Consider the following 10,402-nt stretch of genomic DNA (forward strand, 5'->3'; position numbering starts at 1 on the left):
AAGCAGCAGCAAATATTAAAACATTTCTCATCTGCGCGGGAGTATTGGCAGCAGAAATTGTTTTCTCCGCGGTGTGATACTCAGGCTGAACTCCCAGTAGAATCCCTGGGGACTGCAGATTGGTGCCTGTGACATATCGGCACCAGCATTTACACACACCTGCCACTCATTCCCAAACAGCCCAGGAGCAGGGCTGTAGAGGGCAGATAGCAGCCGAGGAGGCTGTCGGTTGGACTGCTGTCAAGGTGGGTAGGTGTGGTGGAATTCATCACTGATAATACGCTTATGTTTGCAGGCCGCATTGAGTGCTTCTATTAGTCAGCAATGCCCTCAAAGCTGTATGCTGGTTATGCATATGTAATGAGCATGTGTGTTTCTGTGTGGACGATCTTTCTTTATTTATGTGTCTATGTGCACAGCACCACAAGTGAAAAGCACAGGCGCGTGTGGAAATGTAATGTATGTATATGTGTCAGCACTAAACACACTGTGTGTAATTATGAGTGCGTGTCCTGTCCTTTGAGTGCACTCCCCGAGTCTTGAACTCTGAGTGACACAGGGACTGCAGGGTCATATGTCTATTTGTGGGATAAATGATATTATGCTACACTAAGAGAATTACATAGAGGATGTCCCTTGGAGTCACCAGGCTCAGCAATCAGTCATTGTTACTTTGTGTGTCTCTTAAGTCCCTCCATCTGTACTCATCCACTGGTCTGGAACGGGTGTTAAATGGATCCTCGACCACATCCCATCATTATGAGCTTATGATCTCAGCCCTACTGAGAGAGGATGAGAGAGAGAGAACAACCGAGAGAATACATTCATTTTTACACTGTTATACACAATCACACGTACAGGACCTACTTCATCCTAACCCATGTTCTCTTCAGCTCACCTCCCTCTTTTCATCTACTTTATCCACCCCTCTGGTTTGTCCCCCTCTCTCGCTCCTGCGTTGCAACGTTTCCTTCACATCCTTCCCTCCTCCTCTGCTCCTTCCCTCTCTCCTTCACTCTCCCTTGGTGGTATTTGATAGCAGTAAAGCAGGAAGCAGGAGAGCAAACAGCAGGTGAACCCACTCTAATACTCAGCTGTGCCATCTGCTGCGGTCACATGACTAAGCTGCAAACCCTCTCTAACGCCATGATGTCCCATCATACCTGACACATCGATCAATCACGACCAAAGAGCCAGAGAGACAGAGAAAGCAGGAGAGGATCAGTCACAATGAAAACAAATCAAGGCAGCGCTGAATATTATATGTCCTACGAATGAAGCTGAGACAATTATGACTAAATATGTTTTCTTTGTTTTCCAGGTTGTGTCTGCACCAGTGAATGTTTTTAAATCTGGTCAAAAGCTGATCAGCATGAAATCACATGACATGAAACAATTTCATGTCATGTGACGACTCAATAGCCGTCGCAGTGTGCTTTCTTTGTGTCCATGTGGCAATTGGATGGAAACAATCAGAGCCCAACAAAGAATTTCTAATTTATCCAAACAAGAAAACTCATTAAGAGAGAAAAAAAAAATCTCTGCTTCAGCCCAAAGGTCTTGAGCCGATGTGAAGAACACATTCAATTATGGCAACAGTGGCCACAGGAAATGATTTCAGTCAAAACTGTCCCTACCACAATTAAGCTGTGTTAATTATGTATTTCATTAAGTAAGTGGATTAGAAGCAGGGCTGATGAAATCATAAGAGGGTTTGCCGGAGGCCAGGCTGCAGAGAACAGACAGGAAACGACTGATATCTCTCCCTCTTACTTACACTTCTCTGTTATACCCTGAAATAACCCTATAAATACTTAACACCTTTTCTGGCCTATCTAGGTTGTCTTCGTTCGCACACAATCACCTGTTCCCTGTATCTGCATACCGCTTTTGTGTAGGATCGTATAGTGTAATTGTGCCATACATACTGTTGACATCCACATGCTGTTTGCAAGTCCTCTGGAAACGAGGAAGTCTCTCCATTTCATCTAAGCCAGTTCATTACCATTCAGGTGCAAAAAGGAGATAAAGCGAAATGCAGATCGCTCTTTCTGCCTCTCCCTCTTTCACACCCATACTCTCTCCCTCTCATGCACTCTTTCATTCTATCTCTCTCTCCCATTCTCTGTGTTCTCTGATGTTTTATTTGATATCCTACAATAAAGCCTCTCTTTGAACTGCCATCAATTGTGTATGGATTTTTCCTCTGAGGAGAAACAGAGAGCTGTCTGAAAGGGCTCCAGTCCCGCAGGCTGCCTTCATATTGATGCAGAGGAGTATTGCCATCCTCATTGCTGGATCAATCACTCACGTCACTGTTGTTTTATGGCTGGGGCCACTTCACAGAAAGAAGCCTGACAACATCACCGCAGAGGTTTGCAAAACGATACAGCTCTGATAGTTAAGAAGGGTGGAAGGGGCGGTGGAGGGCTGCAGGAGGCTTTCGGAGGCAAAAGGGGATGAATTTAGATTCTGTAACTGTCACACACATACGCTCAGATATATCTCTCTTCACTACGGCTGTGGGAGTCTCTGGTTTATCATTTGGTGTGGTTAAGTCAAACAGAAAGCTCCGAGAACTCCACAGGATGTTGTCGAAGCTTGATCTTGGTCACCTTTGCAAGATACAGCTTGTGATGTTCCTCCACTTCCAACAAATGTTGTAGTTGATGAACTTTCGAATTTATAATCTTGTAGCCAGAGGATTAAATTATAAACAGTACAGTGAAGGTGCTCATAAAGAACCGTACAAATCAATCACTTAATATACATCATTTTAAAAACTTTTTATTTCCTTATACAAGATGTTTTCATGCTTGCCCCTAAGATTTTCCTCCAAACATTTTTATCATTTCACCACCTCTGTCGTAAAGATTTATTAAATGCAGACTGTAGTACATCCTTTTTAAAGGGATACATACACAATTGTCCAACCTATCCATATTTAGATAACTTTGCAGAGCTATTAGCCACAAAAGCAAACACAGCAAAACTCCCTATTACAACTTATGGGATACTTAAGTAGTAGTAGTGGTAATAGGTGCCTCATTTATGCTCAGTATCATGCATGTTTAGTTCCACTGCCAGCTGACTTGAAGTCTTGCAGATACTTTGTTGTTTATCTCATGTAACACATTTTGCATTAGCAAGTCCATTCATCAGGAGTAAAGTTTTGATGTAAAATGTGTGTATTGCAGTGCTCAATTCATTTCTAGAGTCAGAAGTTTAATTTAGAAAATTGGCATCCCTTCAGCTGAAAGCAGGATGAAAAAGCTGATTGACTGTTGGAGGCTAGGATGTCATCTGTGTTTTTGAGACGAGTCTCGGCAGAGGAGGAAAGAAACAAATGGCTTTCTATAAGTTGTTGATCCAGTTAATGGCCGTCTCAAAGCACTGTGACTTACGTTCAGCCCTGGCTGTCCTTGGTCCGATCTCAGCTCTGCATGGCTTGTTCACAGCCACTGAAGCCTGGTCTTTGAGGTGCACCAGTAGATATCAGAGTCCCTCTTGAGCCATTACTTATCACTCTCACTCTGAACTCTAAATGACCTTCCCCTCTACTCTGGAAGACTGGTTGGCTGTGTGCACTCTGGCATTTCCATATTCACCTTAAAGAGACAGGACCTACATTTTCTGAATGAACCTCATTGGGAAGTTTCTTCTGTCAGCACCTAGGCAGGTAGCAGAGCTGACCTGAAAACAGCAATAGCAGGGTAAGAGCGACTGGAGGAGGCCTGGTTGGAAAGAAGTGGAAGTCTTCATGTCTGGTGAATGGCCCTTTAATTCCTTCTCCTGACAGACGGCAATGGCAGCCTGGAGGAGGGTCAGGACACCAGTTGGCATGAATAGACACATTTTTGTCTTGTCTCCAACTTTCTCTGCTCCGTGCCTCCACTGACTGTAACATCTCATTTTTTCCCCCAAGCTGGAAGTCTCAACAGCCATTCTCTTGTCATTGGAAGGCGGGCAGGCAGCTCTCTGTCTCTTCACTCACATATGAATAGAAAACATTGTGCCAAAAGCTTCAGACTCACCAAGCTGTTTTTGATTGCATATAAAACACAGAATTTGAGAACATGTTTGAAAATGACAGACTGATTGGCTGTGGTCATTTCAGGCTGTGTGGGCCTCATTTTTTCCTGTGTTTCATCAGTGGGTGCATTCATCCATTGAGGATAGATTGAAGCAGTAGCCTTTAATAAAGTCACTAGGCTTGAAAATATATGAATAAAATGACATCCACTGCCTTGGATGGATCAAATTGACTTATCCTGGTAATAGCCCAAGGATAATGTGTGTGTGTATGTGTGTGTGTGTCAGAGAGAGTGTGTCTGTGCAGACAGAGCTAGAAAAAAAAGAGAAAAGAGCAGGAACAGAGATGGATATACTAGTAAGACAAAGGCAGGAAAGACAGGAATATCAGAGAAATAAAACAAACTTGACCTCAGGGGACAGAATTCAATGAAAACATGCAGCTGGACATGTGACTTTGAATCTTATTTGTATTGGTGAAAGTGACCCATCTCAGGTACAAGCACTATTAGGGATGCTGGGAAGGAGAAAAACAAAGCCATTAAAGGAGAGAGCAGAAGAGAAAGAGTGACAAACTTGATCCTAACAAAGTTAAAGGGTTATTCAACACAAAACATCAAAATTATGAGTCCAATTTCTCCAATTCTAGAGCAATTTGATCATGCTGAGCCACTGAGGACTTCCAAATCCAATGATACACCAGAGGAGACATAAGGAGTTGAACAAAGATAACAATGATGGCAAAGAAAGTTTCATATTTCAGTCAATTACCAAGAAAAGACAATTTCGGATCTTGACCCATTATACTGCTTTTCTTTAATTTTCACAATTTCTCTGTCCTTGTTTGGAAGATGGGTGCTGGATGGTGATTTTGAGGGAGTGACTGTGAACCACAGTAATGACAGTCAAAAGCGATGGCCGTACAAAGAGACACATGTCTGTTCTCTGCTCTTCAAACGTCCAGCTTAAACTCCTGCTATGTGTGAATAAAGAGGACAGGAAGTGGCAGTTTGGCAGCTCCAACCAGGAGTGTCACTCTCAATTGCGTCCCCTGCCAGCTCTAGACACATCGCACGGCCGAAGAGGTCATGGGTCTGACTCCGATTTCTCTCTCGCTCTCTCTCCTTCTCTTCCCTTCTCTCCCCTCTTTCGACTGTTTTACAGGACATTCCATTTCAATGCCACCTACGCAGTGCACAGCAGTCAAGGAAAAGACAGAATGATGTACGGAAGACACAAGCCAGAGCGACGGCGGCGCATTTTTTGAACGCTCCGATAAAACATGAGGCTTGTCTTGTCAGATTACCCTGACACCCTGTGTCAAAATCCCTGCCATGTCTCTGTGAAGCAGAGAAGCAGATGTCCTGAGTTTGACTTCCTCCTCTGGATTGAGCTGTCAAGAATTGCTCGTGAAGGACACTGAAGACAGCGCAGAAGGAAAGAATGAATGAGTTGTTTCATGTTTGCCTTGTTTCTCGGTCAGGAATGAGTTTTATGATGAGTAACATACCTTCTGTGTCTGTTTCTTAATTTATTCAACTTAACACATCAGCTTAACTTAAAATATTCTTTGTGTATGAAACAAAGTCTTGCTTTCTTAATAAAGTCAGTCACCTACTGTACCTTAGTCTATAGTTATACACAATCTTGTCTGTAGAAAACCCAGAAATATTCTCTCTGTTAGATAAAACTGAGATTTTATATATGACACAAAGTTTATTCACTCTGTAACTGTTCAACACTTATTTGTTCGCAGCTGTTGCTGCTGTTAAAGATAAAACTACACAAATTCTATGAAACCTCCTAAAAACTGGCTCCTCCTGCCGCAACATTTAAACGCTGCTTATATGTAAATGGTTCAGTATTAATGAGGCTGTCCTCCGGTAAAAGACAATTCCCTAGGTCATCTTTACAAGTGGCTTATTACCATATGGGTATGTTTTATTGTTAGGTGACTTCAGGCAGCTGCAGTAATCATGATGGGACCAAAGGAGGAAGTCAGGTGATGTAATATACAGTGTAGTGTGAGAAAGTCCGCATTAATAAAAACACTGGTGACTTCTGCTAGTTTCCTGTTTCACAATCACTATGTTTAAGATCATAACCATGATGACAAAGGCTGTCTGAGGGCCTTCTAACCTCTCTGAGCGGCTAAAGTACATTATCTGAAATACAACAGTAACACTGGATTACTTGGATACACTGTTTACTTTGAAAACCTTTTATTGGTACATTAAATAATGTATATACATTGAATGACAGAAAAACATACTGACTAGTATTACAAATGGGGTTTGGTTTAACAAGAAGCTGAAGGATTATAAATTAAGTATTTAGTATTTAGTATTTAGTGGTATTGCTACGTTTACTTAGCTTTTATTATTTCTTCCACCTCTGCTTAAAGGACAAACATCTTATTGTATTGCAGACTTGTTCACACTATTGATTGGAAGAGTCATACTAATAGTCCTCTGTTTCAAATGTCACTTCCTACACTATCTGCTAATAAAACAACACTCTGTAGTTGTAGCTTTATATGTATTAAATTCAGGAACCTAGATTAAAATGTACTCATGAATGTCATTTGAATCTGATAAGAAATGGTTCTTGATGATAATAAGCCTTAGCCAAACAGAAGGGAAGTCAAATGCATTTTGATTCCAGTCCAAATCATTCAGTAGCTTCCCACTAATGTAACTTGATCAGAGCACTCTCAAACCCAAGCTCTGTGAAATGACAGTTGAGATTAATTTTGTCAGCCTTGTAATCGCGCCTTATTGATGTGTTTCCTGTGATATGGCACATTGGAAAGAGCAGCTTCAGCCACAGGGCAACTGTGTTTCATAAAGTAGTCATAGATGGACATTTGATGTTGACCTCCTGATCGCACACTTTCATACCGCTGGGCAGTCACGAACACACACGTACTCACAGGTAATGCTCTATTATGCTGATTTATTGAAGGTTAATTTAATCATTCTTGTAATACCTGACCAGAGGGTGTTCTTACCCGTGAAAAACTCAAGTAGCAAGAAAAAAAAAAGGAGAAAAACATGACAACAAATCAAAAAGTGATTTCATGAAGGTGGCACCAGAGACAGGCCAATCCATCAGAAGGGTGGCAGAGTGTGGACGTGTTGCCATGCGTGGTGCCAGGCGAGGTGCCAGGTGGTCCAAGGCACATCCTCCATGCCAGCGCCCTGAGGCTGTTTGTCCTCGTCACAAGGACAGAGAGGTCGTTAGGACCAACTGCACTAAATCATATACCTCCTCCCACCCACTGTCATGGCCGACAAACAGGGTGATGCAGAAACGCTGGGTGAGCAGCTACTGGTCAAACCTACTGGTTTGTTCCGAGTAATACACATCACATCCTCCTATTCCAGTTGATACAGTGATCTACGATACTGTTGTGACATTTCTCCTGCTTTTGAGAGCACCCCAATGTCAACAAGGCTTTACACAGAGTGAATGATTCCTCCTAAATGCTTTTTAGAGTTTTGCACAAATACATTTTCAGAGCTAAGTAAACAATGCAGGCCATTATCTAGATGTATTGTTTATGCATTTTGCGCTCCGTGGCTGGGATGAGCAAGTGAGTAGGAGAGCAGCAATGAAAGAGACAGAAAGACAAAGGAGAGAGAGAGAGAGAGAGAGAGAAAGAGAAAGAGAGAGAGAGAGAGAGAGAGAGAGAGAGAGACAGCCTCCTTCTCCAAAATACATCAGCTCTGTGAACAGCACAGGCAGATTTTCCATTTCGTCAGCATTTTTCTTTACGTGCCGAACAGATAGCTAAAGGTACCACTTAATGTGATGGGAGACAGGATCTAATGGATTGATACACAGGTTTTGACATGCTATTTGAGCATGGAGCTCGCTATAATTGGTCATGTCATTGTGCATTAAACTAACGATATATAGAGTAGTGCCCTGAGACGAGTGTCTTTAGCAAATCTGTCAGATATCACACCAAAATACCTCTGACAGCTATCTCAGGCAGCAGCAGCAGCAGCACACTGCAACACAGCAGCATGAAAACCTTCACCCAGTAGTGAAGGCACATTTAGAAATCATACCACCTTAAACTCAACTCTCTTTCTCTTGCTGTCTCCGTCTCCATCTCTTTCGCACCTTCTCTCTCTCTCACAAATCTCTGCAGGATATTGTTAGACTAAAGTTTTGGTAAAACTGTAAATAGTATTTTAGTTGATGTTGTAGAAATTAGGGCCAGTATTTCCTTTGGGCACAAATGGAGAAGGGCCAATGACCTCTATATTATACCATACATTAGATGGACAGGGGTTAGAGGTCGAAGGTGAAGCTAACTTGGCTCTGCTCGTGACTCCTGCACTGCTGTCAGAAGACATCATGTCAACGTTGGTATGGAGGTTGCATGCAGGGATTTTCGGAGACTCAAGGCTTATTTGTAGCCAACGACATGGTTATTTATCAAGTTGTCATGTCAGGCCGGAGACACTTTTTCGCATTTGATTTGCAGGTCCTTTTGAAAAGCTGTTCACCTATTTTATCATCATAACCTGTTGATATTTTTAAGACTTTCTTTGAATAACACACACAGCACCGAAACACAAGAGCTGGTTTTGGTAAATCACACACTAAGACAGGAAGGATATATATCAATGTTCTTTAGACATCCACCATTATTTTGGCAGCCATTTTGTTTTCCTAAATACATACCCTCTCCTCCTCAGCTGTCTATCTGTCGGTGCTGTCAGCCACTCTTGTGTGATTGGTCTGATGGGCTTGATGCTCATCACTCTGTCAGGCTAGGCTCGCCTTTCATTAGTCTGGGCCCCTCCATCCGCCACACTCACACAAATCACATTGACATCCAAACTCCTCAGATCCACAGAGCAATTTAACTGATATTCATTAGAGGGATGACAAGAGCTGATGGGAGATCTGTGGAGTGGAGGAGTGGGGGGACTCATTCTCCTCCTATCCTATCCCTGTCCTGTCCGCCTCCTTTCTTCCCCCTTCACTGCTGACTTTGTTTTAGGAGCATTGAGGCGCATCGGCGTCTATAACTACCCAACCCTCAAGGATAGTCAAGACAAAAGAACAATGGATAAAGCATCTAATCTCCTCTTTATTACTGCCGAAAAATACAACTGAGAGGAGTTTTGTGTTTATCATGCTAAATAATTAGCCACAGCAGATCCACAGTTTCACCATTGCTTTCCTCTAGCAGCCACTATAATGCTCATCCAAGCAGAAGTCCAATCATTTAGCCCTCTCCCTGCAGCTCCTCATTAACCCCCAAAGTGTCAACTATCCCATTAACGCCCCAACCATCGTCACCCTGAGTCCAGCACCAAGCCTAAAGCATTCCACACATATAGTGTTGAAAAAAATTGATCATGTCTGAGGGCTAATTTTACATCTGCAAGTACTCTGTAAGTTTGGAAAAGTCACAAGATATTCAATAAGGCAGCACAGCCTTTTTCATTTGCATTATCAATGGCTACCGGTCTGAATCCCATCTTTCAATTATCATCCTTTGTTAAGGGCTTTATTCTGCTTGTCAGATGTGAGTCATCACTGGGTTCTCCCACAACGTTAGACCAATGTATCCTAAACGTCAGAGGGCCGGGAGCAAGTCTGAGGCGGTAATGAGTTTGTGTGAGAAGACGGGGTCAGGACACAGTGTGTGTGTGTTAATTAATCTGTTCCCGGGTGGGAGGAACTGAAGCGAGATGATGAGATTTAAGAGAGTAAATGGGTGTGCTGCACTCGAGCTGTCCTCTGTTGAGTGAGTGAGCAGGGTTAGAGGCTGGGCAAATGGCCGTCACCATAGTAACCAGATAACTTCCCCAGCCCCAAGTCACTCAGTCAGTCAGTCATGACAAGCAAAGCCTGGGAACATCAAACAGAAAGAACATTGTGTCCCCAGGCATCTTCAAATTAGACAAAGGTAGATGTTTGAAAATCTAAGTAGCAAATGTGTGTGTGTGTGTGTGTGTGTGTGTGTGTGTGTGTGTGTAGTGTCTGTATGTGTGCCTTTATCATGCATACCGAAAAACAAAAAAACTAAAAAAAACTTTCTCATTACATGGCACTGAGCCTGAATTGTGACTACTCTGATAGCATCAACACCTGCCAGTAACGTTGTTAGATCCAAAAGCCTGCTTTGAGGGAATAGCACCTGTCTGTGCATTCTGCACCACTGTCAGCTTGTCTCAGCACGCATATATAGGATCCGCTTTATTTTTTCCAAGGGACAGTCTTGGAGTCCAGGTGTGTGCCAGATCTGCTGTCTCTGCCCAGGGCTCCTGATGGCATCCAAGCCCCCGTGGTAATCAGCCCACTCTGCCTGCTGTTGCAGCCCGCCTGCCTCCTCCTCCTCCTC

The sequence above is a fragment of the Anabas testudineus genome, chromosome 6 (assembly GCF_900324465.2).
Source record: "Anabas testudineus chromosome 6, fAnaTes1.2, whole genome shotgun sequence".
Classification (NCBI taxonomy): Eukaryota; Metazoa; Chordata; class Actinopteri; order Anabantiformes; family Anabantidae; genus Anabas; species Anabas testudineus.